At 49.8% G+C, this 14,885-nt stretch overlaps 1 long non-coding RNA gene across 1 annotated transcript; it reads left to right on the forward strand.

Annotated features, from left to right (window-relative positions):
* The first annotated feature begins 2,233 nt into the window (after nt 1-2,233).
* On the forward strand, nt 2,234-4,549 carry LOC108492795. The gene is made up of 3 exons (XR_001873242.1): nt 2,234-2,274; nt 2,958-3,026; nt 3,755-4,549. It is a non-coding gene; the product is annotated as an uncharacterized LOC108492795 (long non-coding RNA).
* Nucleotides 4,550-14,885: the final 10,336 nt, after the last annotated feature.

Consider the following 14,885-nt stretch of genomic DNA (forward strand, 5'->3'; position numbering starts at 1 on the left):
AGCCCCGCCCCGCGCCCCCCTCGCCTGCCCCGTCGACCCCCGCGCCTCGCGCATGGATGGTCCCTCCCGTTTCCCTCACAAATAAACCCGAAATTATGTACTAATAGATATGAAAATATGATAATGTATTCATATACCAGTGTCTCAGTAGATCGGTATATTGACGTGTAATTGTATCACTACAATAATATTAATATGGAAACGTTGATATATTAATATGCGATATGCAGTATAACGATATTAATGTAAAATATTCATTAAGTAATATATTATATATAATGTATGTTATCATACACTATATATTATCATCGATACAATAATATACTATATATTGCATATGATAACATATGGTAATATATGATATGTATTTATGCTATATGTTGTATATAAATATATTAATACTAATAGATTGATGCAATTATATTATATATGATTTTATATATAATTATATAGATGATTATAGCGACAATTATAATTGATACGATAATATACTACATATTGCATATGGTAACATATGGTAATATATGATATATATTCATGCTGTATGTTGTATATTCATATGTTAATACTAACAGATTGATATAATTATATGATATATGATTTTATATATAATTATATTGATGATAACATATAGTATATGATAATGTCCTATATATCCTATATATACTATATATATGAAAATATACTATATATGATAATATACTGTATATTATCATCAATACAATAATATACTATATATTGCATATGATAATATACGGTAATATATGATATATATGCTATATGTTATATATTCATATATTAATACTAATAGATTGATATATTTATATTATATATATGATTTTATATATAATTATATCCATGATAATATATAATGTATGGTAATATGGCTTATATATAATACCATACTTAATGAGTATTTTACATTAATATCATTATACTGCATATCGCATATTAATACATTAATGTTTCCATATTAATATTTTTCTAGTGATACAATTACATGCTAATAGACCGATCTACTGAGACACTGGTATATGAATACATTATCATATTTTCATATATGTTAGTATCCAGTTGTAGCCAGAGTAGATTACCTTAAGAGATTAAAACATATTCAACAGGCACAGATTTGACATGTTCTTCAAAACACAATTTCCTATGCTCACAGTTTATATCCCTAAGTTGTAATTAAATGAAAATCGTAACAGAATTTCACACTTCCATGGACATTTCTACTCATCTAATTAGCTGATCTACACAATTACCAGGCACTATCAAGTTAATGTGATAAATATTAATATATATTAACATATTTACATATTAATATATCTATATATTCATATAAAACATATATCATTATATATTTTTATATAGTAGTATCTAGTTATAGCCAGAGGGGGGATTATATCAAGACATTAAAACATATTAAACAGGCACAGATTTGACATGTCTGTGAAAACACAATTTGAATGCTCACACTTTAAATCTGTAATTTTTCAGAAACTTTTGCTACATATTATAAAATTAACTTTGTGCTCAGCAAGGATAATATTTCTAATATTTGCTTTGCCTGCTCCAGGAAGCCTGAAATAATTGCTTTAAAAAGTAATTTAATTACATTTGTTCAGTTTTTGAATGTGTGTTGCTCATAAACTGAAGACTCCAAAACCAACTGGTTTGGAAAACTCCATAGTTTAGTTTTTTTTGGGAGAAACTGAAAACTATTTTGGTTGCTTGGATTGTTCTTCATCAGGTTTCCCTGCAATCCCACAGCTCTTTTTGGGGAAGGTCTTCGAGGAAACCCCTCCTGCGGTGGATCTGAGGGGGATCAGAGCAGCTCACCCCCTTCTTGGGATATTAATAATCACCACAAATTACACCCTAAGAACTCAAAACATTGTTTTCTCAAAGCCTTTTTGCTTTTGGGATGAATCAAATGCCACCAAGCAACACTTAATTAAAACTCTTTGTGTTTACAAGGCAGGTATTTCCAAGAAAAGCCTTGATACCCAGTCACACACTCTGAGGCCATGTTGCATCACACACATTTGATGAATAAAATCCAAACGTTTCCTACTCGGATCCCTGACGTGCTCCTCGCCAGATGGCACAGGCAGCTTTAAAGGAGGAGATTTGCTCACGGAAATGGACATCTCGGCTGCCTGTCTCCGAGGCTTGCGATTTGTCACTCCGAGGGAAGACAGAGCTTCTCCCTTTTGTTGCTTTGAAAGGACTGTGCATGTTCAGCTCCCCTGTGCCGCACTCAAAGCTGGTGTACGTTCAGTGTTCCAAAATTTTCCAAATGCAGACATGTTATAATGGGTTTGGGTGACACCTTGAATTAAACACATGTAAAACACATGTAAAACACATAGTAACAGGACAAGGGGGAATGGCTTCCCACTGACAAAGGGCAGGATTGGGTGGAATATTGGGAAGAAATTCTTGGCTGTGAGGGTGATGAGGTCCTGGCACAGGTTGCCCAGAGAAGCTGTGGCTGCCCCATTCCTGGAAGTGTCCAAGGCCAGGTTGGAGCAACCTGGGATAGTGGAAGGTGCCCCTGCCCACGGCAGTGGGTGGAATGAGATGAACTTTAAGGTCCCACCCCAACCCAAACCACTCTGTGGTTCTATGGTGAAAACATGTATTTTAATATAAACAGGGAAATCGATCATCATGTGAATACAATCACCAGAGCTGTGCATTCCCTGTGGCAGGAAGCAGGAATTGGAGCCTGGAGGAAGCTCCAGCTCCTCTCCAGACTGTCGCACTCCATTTCTGCACGTTAGTTTGCATTAAAGAGCCCCACAATCAGCCACACGGGTCAAAAGGCCAAATGACAGTGTTGTCCACTGAATATCAACAACAGTTTTCAGGGACTTCTGGCCATAAGACAACATTTCCATTCCTAACATTAAAAAGGGGGTATTAAAATATTTAAATTAACTTCCTTGCAGGAATCGCAGCCCACACTGGATCAGGACATAGATCATACTGCAATTGCCAAGGGAAGGATGGATGGCAAGGTCTGGGGCTTTGCTGCTCTCCAAATGTTGGCAAAATTTCCTACCAGAGAATCGTTCATGCATGGTCATCACTACCTAATCAGTCCTGAAGATCTGAACCGCAGACAACCATTGCTTGTGAATTAAATAGCCAAGGACTATTAACTCAGCACTTCTGCTCCTAATCAGAGGCATACTTTTATATTACGTCTTCCAAATCCCCAAAACCCCACACGTGGGTCTCAGGGCAGCCATCTCATTAGTGCTGCTGCTGATTGCACTCATTAGGCACCAGTAGACAGTGAGGGAGTAATTAAAAAATCCACACAACTCTTCCAGGAGCTGCCACCAAGAGCTGGACTGGCTGCTGCCATCCTCCTGCACGACAGACACTTGTGTTCTCCTTTCCCACTGGAGTAAAACCAGCATTTCCACAGGCCAAAGGAGCAGCTTGCTGTGCTATTTGTGGCTGGGACACGCAGAGATCCTTGGCCAAAGCTGGCCTATAGATAACCTGCCTCAGGAGCTGCTCCCAGGCTGCTGCCCAAAAGAGGCCTGGAGAGCTTTTGGACACGCTACACTTCTCTGCTATTCCCTAGCTTTGCCAGCAGCTGTCGGCTGCCTGCTTAATAAGCAGGAATAGGAAATACAGCAAGTTCAGGACACAGGGAAAAGTATTCATCTGGGTCCTTGCTCTGTTCCCAAAACCTGATTTTCCTAATTTTTAACTTCATAATTTTTTTTTGCAGGTTTTCTCCAGATGCATGTGGTACTTTGCTGTCAGAATGGACAGTATATGGACAAGGAGGGGTTTTTTTGAGATGGACTTTTTCCTACCTTGGACTCGATGTCTTTTCCAACCTTAATGATTCTGTGATTCTGGGCCATAGGAAATACAGGGATTTCTTGTACAGAAAATATTTGCTTCCAACTAAAGCCAAGTATGGCCACGACCTCTGAGTAAGAAAAAATTCAGGTGCATCACAAAGAAATTTAGCAACTTCTTGTCCAGTTTGCATCCAGACATGGATCCCTTATGAGAAGAACTCCCAGAATTAACCACTACACAGGGAGACAGCACGAATGAGCAGGAGTAGTCAGAGGTGACGAGGAGATACACGATCTGCACCACAGAGCTTAATCCTCCCACATATCCTGCTCATTTCAGCACAGCACTACATTTTTTTTTAATCTGCCAGAAAACCCAGCAGTTTCATTATGAGGAGGGCAGTAAACATGTGAATAACAACTGGTTTTCTACAGTAAGTACGTGCAGTAAAACTAACCACCCCCAGTACTGCTCTGTGCTTTTAAATGTGCACAGACAAGTGAAGCAAATCATGCAGACACAAAACTTGGCATGTAAATTAAAGCAGACTAATTGACTCTGCCTGAACTTTCTTCCCCTGAATCCTAAACAACCTGCTGAGCAAGTGTTCTTCCTTACAGCAGTCAAAGTAAGAGGTATTTTTAGTCTGGAAAACCAGCACTGGAGCAGTACAAAGCAGAAGGTTGGGTACACCAACCACGAGGTATGGACTCATAAAATCACAAAATAGTTTGGGTTAGAAGGGACCCAAAACTCATTTTGTTCCAACCCTCTGCCACGTCCAGGGACACCTTCCAGTAGACCAGGTTGCTCCAACATGGCCTTGAACACTTCCAGGGATGGGTACACAGGAGCCTCCTCAGCTGCAGCAATCAAACAGCACCCTTGGGAACAGCCCTGGAGCATAGAAGCTTTGCTGCCTTCCTAATCTGAAAAGACGGAAAAGAGGAGAAAAAATGTTTCCCCTTCCTAAAAGGCTCAGCAGAGCTCAGGGGCACTGGGATCTGGGTGCTGTGGGACCTAGAGGAACCTCCCTCCCAGCACCCACCACCACTGGGATCAGCTCCCTGAGGGCACTGAGCTCCTACAACTGCCATCTCCAGCACCCACGGCAGCTCTTCCCAGGGTTATTACTGGGAGAAATTAGGGATGAAAAACAGAAGGTGTCTCCATGAAACAGCCACTAGCCATGTGCAGCAGGCTGGGAACACTGGGACATGCCCACGTGAAACCAGCTGGGCCGGCTGGTAACTGAGCTGAAAGCTGCTCCTCCCCAACAGCTAAAGCTGCCTCCTGCTTCCATGGGCAGGTTCCTGTCCCGGCTGCCTCTACCATGGCTGCTTTCTGCCTGCTGCCACCTCCCACGTGCCACTGTCACCACTGCTGTGCCGACACAGCACCTGCAGGAATGCACTGGCAACTGGAGCAGGGCCCCAGCCTGCCTGGAAAAAAGCAAAGGTGCCGTGTTTTCCCCCTGTGTTATTTCATTTCAGGCTGGCTGGATTTGTCCCACGGTGGGTGGTAAGAAAGGGAACACATTAAACCGCGATTGCAGCCCAGTGCGGGGCAGCCCGTGGTTGTGTGTTCAGTGTTGGGAGAGGTGTTTCCTCCACTCTTTCTCCACTGCCTTTCTTGGAGCAGCTCAGCCGCCTCCTCCAGGCTCACTGCTGACCCTGACCCACAGCCATGGGCTTTGGTGCTGAGGGAATCAAATCCCCATAGGATCATGCCACCCTGAGAGGGAATTTGGGGGTGCCGGTGATGACTGGGACTCCCTCACACATGGAATGTGCACAGGAGCCCAGGTACCTGTGAGAGCCATCTTTGCAGCAAGATGACTCACTGCCCCGTATGCCGAATGGATGGACAGCCAAAATCTGGACCAGCACCAGTCTGTGAGGCACTGAAAACCCCTGGGGTACAAGTGTCAATATGCCCCACACTGCCACTGCCACTGAGGCTGTCCAGGAGACCCTCATCCGGACACGGTCCCGCTGGGGATGGAGCTGTGCTGGGGATGGAACTGTGCTGCCTCCAAGCCCTGCCAGAGCCAGGCCCGACTTGTTCTCTCCGTGTCGAAAACCAGCCCGTCCTGTTTGTGCACCCAGCTCAGAGTCGGATGGGCTGGAAGGTGTGGAGAGCAGCCAGGGGAGCACTGGGCTGGGCTGCTGAGCTGGCAGCTCCGCTGGGACACACAGGAGAAGCGAGAGAGAGCAGGAGAGAGCACTCTGAGTCACCTGACATTGCCTCTGCCCTCATTCTGCCTGCGCACCTTCATCATCCTCAGCCTGCCAGCTTTCCTTGCTCCCTGTCCACCAGGGCTCAGCCTGCCTGCCCCTCCTGCTGCCACACAAATAAAAAGGGCCTTTTTGTTTTATGGAGCACAGTGCAGAGCAGTGAACAAGCACAGGTTTATTTTGGGGCACAGCCAAGTTAGTGCTGAGTTAAGGAACACAGGGCTTCCCACCTGGCAGCAGCAGAGCAAGGATCAGGAGCGAGATCTGTGAGCTGGCAGCTTGGCCAAGCTCCCTGCTGCACCAGCAGAACCCTCAGCCCTGTGGCACTGGGATAACCTGTCCTGGAGCATGGGATGGGCCTTCCCAGCGTGCACAGGAACTCCACACATGTCCACCACCACCAGGCACTTGTGGAAGTAGCAACACTTCTGGGCTGACAAGGAAATGCAGCAATCAAGAAAAAGAAAATTTCTACTGTATTGGAGTATTATTTAAAAAATTACATTTTGATTCATCTGTAACTGAAATAATAAAGATATATAGGTGTATATTTATACTACATAATATATCTATATTTAAATATAAATATACATATAATAGATATACCTTTATAACCTGCTGGCTTACTCGTGGTTATGTTGAGGGTTTTACAAACCTCAGTTCTCAGGAAGTCACCAGCTTAATGGGATAGAGAAGACTTGGTACCCAAAACCCAGCTCTCCCACATATCTGTCCCACAGTTCGCTCTCTCTCCACCACCAAACTCTAACAAGGATCAGTGTAACCCATTCTAGGACCTCTGTCCTGCCAATCCCATGCTCATTTGCTTCTCCCCACGTGAGGGACCTGTTCCAAACACGACCCAACCTTTGGTTTTTCTTGTCCTTGCAGATGCATTTGAAACAAAACCAATCTGAGCCAAACCCTCTGTGCCAGCAGCCCAGCCCAGGAGCACCTGGCCATGGCTGTTTGCAGATGGGGCAGGGCCCCCAGCTCCCCTGATTCTCCTGTCTGTTTGGGTTCCAGGAGGAGCAGTAGCCCTGCAGGATCCCTGGGAGAGGGGAGATGCCCTCAGGAGGTGTGCAGCACATGGGGTGACCCTGTCACCAGCTCCCCAGCCCTCAGCTGAGGCTTTTATTTGCTCTGCTGTGCTTGATTTAAACAAGCTTGGGGCAAACTAGAGGAACTCCATGGGATTCTGGGCAGACTGGGATGCACAGGAGCAGCAGCTCCGTGCAGTTACGTGTATTACGGCGCGTGGATGACACCGCCTCCTTCACTGGCGTGATGTCAGGTTTAGGCAATCATCCATTCCTGCTGGTGCTGTCAGTCACTCAGGAGGCACGTATTCCCAGGAGGTGAGCAGGGCACAGGCAGTAAGTCCCTGGGTGCTGGCAGTGAGCCCCAGAGAACATGGGCTCAGCCAACCCTCAGACCACGTGTGCTCGATCTGAGCTGCTGTGGCAGCGGGCTGGGCCCAGCAAGGAAGGACAGGAATAGCCAGATCAAACACGCCGAAAGCAGGTCACAGAACTGCCTCTGCTGCAGCAGGGCAAGGCACCTACTCATTAGGGTGATTACAGGCACCCAGCTCTCTGCTAACGAGTGGCTTGGGCTGCCTGACCTGCAGGTCTCAAACAAGCCCCAGGGCTGTTGTTGCACGTTCAGCTCAGCTGGTGGCTTGGGAGGTGTTCCCACTGCTCTGGCCTGTCTCAGTCCACTGCCCTCCAAAGGGGACCTCAGCAGCACTGGCATCCCAATTCCTGGTAGTTACAGTGCACCCAGGGCAGGCTCACTGTGTGCCCTCTGTGGAGCAGGGCTGGGGTGCTTCCTCAGCCTGTAGCTGATGTACATCCAGGAATACTGAGGTGCAAAGACCACCCTTCCCATAGATGGTGCGAGGGGACAAAGGGGCTGGACCTCAGTCAGGGCCATTGGTGAGGCCACGAGGAGCACAGAGGAAGCTGTTCAAATCAGAGCATCCAGGGTCTGGCTCTCCATCACACAGGGTCCTCAAGGCATTGGCCTCAAAATGCCAGAGGATGTGCAATGGCTCTGGATGTGTTTGTGTGAGATCCCAAGTGCCCTCAGCTCCTGCCCAACCAGCAAACCTTTTGCCTGGCCACCCATCCTGCCTGGCTCCCACACATCCTGTCTGGCTCCTATCCACCCCACCTGGCTCCCACCTGGCTCTTGAGGTGCAGGCACATGCCAGCACATCAGACCAATGAAAGGTGCTCAGCCCAGGACCTGCAGTAAGACCCCTGACCCTTCTCCATGCTGTGGGTTTAACCTAGAGTGCTCCACTGTGTGCCCTGTACCACTCACGGACTGTCCCAGTGCTGATATCCCACAGGGCCCCTGTGGCTGCTGGGTTAGATAAGGAGACAAACGAGCAGGGAGCCACAGGGCTGACGGCTCTGATAAGGCACCATGGGAAGCACGGTCCCCAGGCTGGTGGGGTGGTGGATATCCCATCCTATTCATGGTCAAGGTCACTGAACCACAGAGCCACAGAATGGTTTGTGCAGGAAGGGACATCATCTTGCTCCGGCAAATTCTAATTTTAACGAGAAAATTATGCATATTTTAAAAAATAAATTTATATTTCCTTAACAAAAATAAATCACTCTTGTTAGAAGTTCATGTAAAAGGATTGGCCTGACAGGTGCTGCTCTAGGTACCTCCACAGGAAACAAGGGCAGGTCCTCATCCCCCCATGGCAGGTGGGAAGTGGTGTCACCCACATCCCTGATGACATGGCTGTGTTTGGGGATGCTGGGAGCCTCTGGCCCTACTCCTGCCTCGAAGAACATTGCTGCTCCATGAGGCCAGCCAGGAAGCAACTCCTTGCAGATGCCCTGGAGCATGTGCTGCTGCATTTTTCTACTCATTTCATCCCCTCTAATTGCTCCTAAAGAGCTTCTGGGCTGGGGGACAGAAGCCTTACATTCCCGCAGGGATGCAACCGTTCCCTGTGCTGCTGGGGGAGAGGTTTGGTGGGGAGATGCCAACCCATGCTGCTCCCTCTGCTCCTGCAGCCACTGCCTCCATCCTTCTGGCATGGGATGGTTTCTCACCCTTTTTTCTCCGGTTTTGCAGCCCAAGTGACATCCTGGGATGTGAGTGGCTCCCAGCCTGCAGCCCCATGGAGGAGCAGGGGAGTTGACACAAACAGATCCCAATCCCATTGCTCCTGCAGGCTGAGCCAGTGTCCATGGGGACCCCATTAGGGTCACTGCCTTCATTCCCTTCAAAAGGCTGTTCAGACCTGCTGTGAGCCCCAGGACAGGTTGCCCAGAGAAGCTGTGGCTGTCCCATCCCTGGAAGTGTCCAAGGCCAGATTGGACAGGGCTTGGAGCAACCTGGGCTAGTGGAAGATGTTCCTGCCCAGGGCAGCAGGTGAAACTGGATAATTTCTAAGGTCCCTTCCAACCCAAACCATGTCAGGATTGCATGATTAAAGGCTGGACTGATGCGTTGCTATGTGTTGCTCCTTGGGTCTTTTTTCCTTATTGCAAAACTACTTTTTTTTTTTTTTTTAAACCGCCTTTTTCCTGCCGTGCGGACCCCGCGATGTCCCGGGTTGAGCGCCAGAGGGCGCCGGAGCGACGGCGCCGCGTCCACCCGGGACCGTGACTGGGCAGGGACCCGGAACCCCGCACGGGGCTGATCCAACCCCGTCCAGCCCGGACTGGGACACTTCCAGGGGGATGGGGCAGCTACAGCTTCTCTGGGCAACCTGTGCCACGGCCTCACCACCCTCACAGTCAAAAAACTCCTTCTCAATATCCCACCTAACCCTGCCCTCTGGCAGTGGGAAGCCATTCCCCTTGGCCTGTCCCTGCAGGCCCTGGTCCAAAGTCTCTCTCCAGCTCTCTTTAGGCTCCCCCTTTAGGCACTGGAAGGGGTTCTAAGTTGTCCCTGGAGCCTTCTCTTCTCCAGGTGAACCCCCCTAGCTCTCCCAGCCTGTCTCCAGCCCTGAGAGCATCTCCGTGGCCTCCCATGGACTCACTCCAACAGCTCCACATCCTTCTACTGTTGGACCACCAGAGCAGCACTGCAGGTGGGGTCTCATGCATTTTATATTTTATACTAATATTTATATTTTTAAATCTACTTTCAAATAAACACCCTGGTTTCATCATCTCCTACTGCAACAGTTGTTACTGCAATGACCATCAACTCAGGGCTTCATTCCAAGTCCTTCCCTTTTTCTTTCCAAACATTCCCCCCTTTCATGCATTTATAGGAGACAAAATTAAATTGCATTAAAGATTTAATGTCCCCCCTGAGATCCCTGCTACCCACAGGAACACCAGTACAGGTGACTGTAACTGAAAGGCTGAACCAACCCAGTTCTCTGTTTCCATGTGTGTGGCTGGGGGATGGTTTTGAGGAGGGTCCAGCCCTCTGCTCATACCAGGCCTCTCTTTCAGGCATGGGGAAAGCAAAGTGCTTGGGAACAGGGAGCATCCCGTGGAAGGCAGGACTGGGGGCTGATGAAGCTGATTCTTTGCAGAGCGAGTGCTCAGGGCAGGAGGGTTCACTCACACCAGTGCCACCTGTGTGCTGTTTTATGGCTCCATGCTGATATTAAATGGGATAAAGTTTGTTTTTACATTTTACTGCAGGTCTGACTGTCCCGATCCTGGACTTCGCTCAGCGCTGCCAGAGGGATGGTTCCCACTAGCACCCAGCCTGCTGGGGGTTGTGCACAAGATGGGAAAAATGCCTTCTTCATCCAGAGAGAAGGGATGTAGGGATGCACCCAGGGCCAGGGACAACAGTGGGAAGGGGCAGGCAGAGGGAGTGTCACTGCCAGGAGCAGCAGCAGCCCTCTCCAGCATATTTCAGGAAGCAGCACGGGTTTCTGCTACACTGAATTCACAGGTATGAGGAGCTGCTGGCAGCGGAGCTGAGACTTGCAGCACATCATGGACTGCCCGACTTCTTCTGAGGAAGGAAAAGACATTCCAGCAGCTACCCAGGGAGGTGTGACATAGGTGAAGCATAAAATCACAGAATCATAGAATCCTGGAAGGGTTTGGGCTGCTGGAAGAGACCTTAGAGCTCATCTCGTTACACCCCATGCCATGAGCAGGGACACCTTCCACTACCCCTGGTTGCTCCAAGCCCTGTCAAACCTGGCCTTGAACACTTCCAGGGATGAGGTATCCACAGCTTCACTGGACAAACTGTGACAGTGTTTTACCACCCTCACAGCCAAGAATTTCTTCCTAATTTCTAATCTAAATCTCCCCTCCTTCAGTTTAAATCAATTAAAGCACTCCCAGGCTCCCACTTGTGTTCCCTGTTTGTGGGGTTCCTGTTGCTGAGCCTCAGCGTGTGCAGCTGGTGAGACCCAGCTCCCTTTCAGTGATATTTCAGCAGCACTGACAGCAGGAATGTGCTGAGTTTGGCAAACCCAATGGCATAAACACATCCCAGATCCCCTGGACCCCCAGTCCCCTGCACTCCCACCTTTGGGAGAGGTAATCCTGGGTCAGGAGTCTGCACAAGCACTGCAAAGTAGCTTGGGCCAGGCTGCTCTCTGCCAGGGAAGTCCCATCGCTGCTCCATGCTGCCTGTGAAGCACCACTGAGCTGGGCTCTGGGCCACACTCCTGTGACCTGGGAGGTTGGGAAAGCCGCTGGCACAGTGCCTGGCTTTGGAGCCAAACCCATCTGTGTCCAGACTCCCCGGCTGCCCCGTGCACTCCCAGGTCTGGCCAAAGTCAAACTGTGAATGCCAGCAGGGATTGCTCCAGCTGAACCCTGCTTTTAGTTCCATCAAGGATGGAGAAACTGCAAGCAAAATGGGGAAAATATCTTTTTGTCCTTGTTTTGCTGCCAGTGCTGGCAGGAACATGGTGCCCATCCAGGGGCTTACACTGATGGAGCTGAGGAAGCCAGGTCCTGGGGCAATCCCAGCATCTTCCCTTCTCCACAAGGAGGCAAAGCCAAAGTTTGCTGAGTGTTAGAGTCCAGGGAATCTGCTCCTGCAGGGCTCCAGGGCAGGATGCCCTGGCCTGAGAAGGTGGATGTGCCTGGATCCAGCAGCCAGCTGGTGCTCTGGGGTCAGCTCAGTGACACGGGACTGGTGCCGCTGGGAAAACACAGCGACTGTTGGAACAGAGGCTGCCCCTGGAATGTGCAAGCTGGCGTTTGCTTTGCAGAGGCACTCGCTGCCCTCATCCAGCAGATCCAAAGGGGAGTGGGAACACTCAGGCGGAATGCACGGCCCCGGCACGGCAGCATGGCCGGGGTGCTGGGCTGCACAGGGCACGGGTGTGTGTCCCAGCACATGGATAGAGCAGGACCTTCACAGAGCAGCAGGATGGACAGGAGACAGTGGGGCTGGACACAGGTTCCACTGCGACAAAGCAAGGCAAGGAACCAAGGAGCGGAGTAGGGACATCCAAACACAGGGACAGCACAGAGCCAAGTGGAAAGGGAGCAAAATGTTCCCAGCAACTGCTCTGTGGGACTCAGGGTCCAGGACCACCCAGTGGGCAGCTACCCGGGAAGGGGCTTGGCCAGCTGCCAGCTGTTTCAGCAGGGACGAGGCTTTGTCACCTCTCCCTGACACTGTTTGATGGTTGGTTTCATTCCCAAAAACTTAAATTAAACAACTTGATCCTCTTACGTGCAGGAAACACCTCTCCAGCTGGCCCAGAATGTCCTCCAACAGTGGCAGCTCCCATCGAGAGCTCCCATGGGCAGCTCCCACATCCCTGTGTGTTAACCCACTGCTCACCACGCTGCCTCCAACCACAAGTAGCCAAACCTCACAGCCTCAGGAAACATTTGGGATGAGGGTCTGCCAGTGTGGGGGGGAAGAGCTGAGCCCCCTGGCTGAGCCTGAGCCCCCCAGCTGGGCCTGACACAGCTCCTGGCCCCCTGTCTCTGCAATGCTGAACACAGAGGGGATGGCAGGCACAGCCTGGGGAATTATGAAAGTCAGGATTAAAGGGCAGGGGGGGAGCAAAACGCCCTGGATGTTTTTTGGCAGGCGATGAAAGGAAGGTTTAGCAGCAGCTGCCAGCTGGGAGCTGATGGAAGGACAACTGTGGGTCCGGCTCCATGCCGGGCTCCCCAGCTCAGCAGCCATGGTGCATCCTCAGCACAGCCACTGACTCTCCCTGCAGCAGAGCAAAGGGACTCACACACCTCCTGAGCATCCCTGCTGCTCCTCTGGGCAAAGGGAGGGATGGAAAACTGCTCCCAGATGGGAAACCTTGCAGGGAAAGCACCGCTTTACAGCAGTGCCTGCCAGGTCTGGGAGCTGCTGCCGCCCAGGAGAGAGAAAAGATGCTTCAGCTGCTTCCCAGCTGCCTCCCAGACAGATTTAGCTCTGGGGCGGGCACAGATGGGGCTGCAGGGCTGGACCTCCTGTGAGCCACAATTGGAGCCCTCTCAGCAGAGCCAGGGCCTGCAGTTGCTAATAGAGATAGAGCAAATTAAGCGAACTTAATTCGGAGGGTCACCACACAATGCTCCCACCTGTTTTGCTGTTCCTCAGCCATCTGCCACCCCTCCACCTGATGCAAAAGGGGCTTTTTTCCCTTTCTCCTGATGCCAGGGCCTTTGTTAAGTCGTGTTGTCAGGCTGCAGAAGCAGGACGGTGGCAGCAAGAGCTGAGCTGGGGGGCACATGCAAACTCCTGGGAGGTTTCCTCACTGGAGCCAGTGCAATCAAGAGGCTACTTAAATCACTCTGTATTCCACCATGAAAAACAGTTTCATATGCCCCATCCCTGGAAGTGTCCAAGGCCAGGTTGGATGGGGCTTGGAGCAACCTGGGATAGTGGAAGGTGTCCCTGCCCATGGAAAGGAGTGGAACCGGATAGACTTTAAGGTCCCTCCACACCTAAACTGTTCCAAAATTCCATGATTCTATAATATCTTGTTTTCCAAATGGTAATTAAATTATTCTGCAAGTGGTGCATGGAAGGTGGTTCTGCATCACTCTCACAGCACTCAAAGCTGTGCTTCTGCAAACAGTGCCTTGAAAAACGGCTCCTGCTGTTCTGGAGCCAAAGTAAAACACCGACGCGAGCAAAGCTTTGACGCACACATTGCCAAAAGCCCTGTGAGGGACCCCAAAGGGTCCCAGCTGCAGCCCTGCTCCTTCGGAGCCAGTGGGACTGAGCCAGCTCACAGCCGGGTTGGGAAAGAGTTTTGGCATCAGCCACGGGAGGATGGAGGTTTTTAGGGGCAACAGCTGACAAAGCTTTGACACCATGCTCGTCAGAAGACATCCTCCCCAGAGGTCTGCAGGGCTGAGAGAGGCCAGATGGTGCAGAGGCAACTTCCCGGAGAAACACCAGGTTCTTGGAAACCTGCAAAAGGCCTGGCGAGGGTGAGATCACAGAACTACAAAGTGGACAGGGACACATTCCACTATCCCAGGTTGCTCCAAGCCCCATCCAAACCGGCCTTGGACAATGCCAGGGATGGGGCAGCCACAGCTTCTCTGGGCAACCTGTGCCAGGGCCTCACCACCCTCACAGGGAAGAATATCTTCCCAATATCCAATCTAAATCTACCCCCCTGTGGAAGTGGGGTCCAGGCTGTCTGTGGGTCCCTCCCACCTCGCCAGCTCACTTTTGGCAGAACTGCAGCTGTGCTGGTGCTGTCAGAAGCTGCTAAATCCTGCTGGTACCACTGTGCTGAGGGATCCCTGGAGCACATTCCTGGTGAAAACCACGTCAAGAGATTGTTTACTTTCCCCATTGCCGGTGCCACAGACTGCACTGGGTGTTTCCTAGCAGTGTGTGTGGAGGATTCAAAGGTTAGTGAGGTTGTGTTCT

The sequence above is a fragment of the Lepidothrix coronata genome, unplaced genomic scaffold, assembly GCF_001604755.1.
Source record: "Lepidothrix coronata isolate B3197 unplaced genomic scaffold, Lepidothrix_coronata-1.0 Scaffold12, whole genome shotgun sequence".
In the NCBI taxonomy this organism is placed as follows: Eukaryota; Metazoa; Chordata; class Aves; order Passeriformes; family Pipridae; genus Lepidothrix; species Lepidothrix coronata.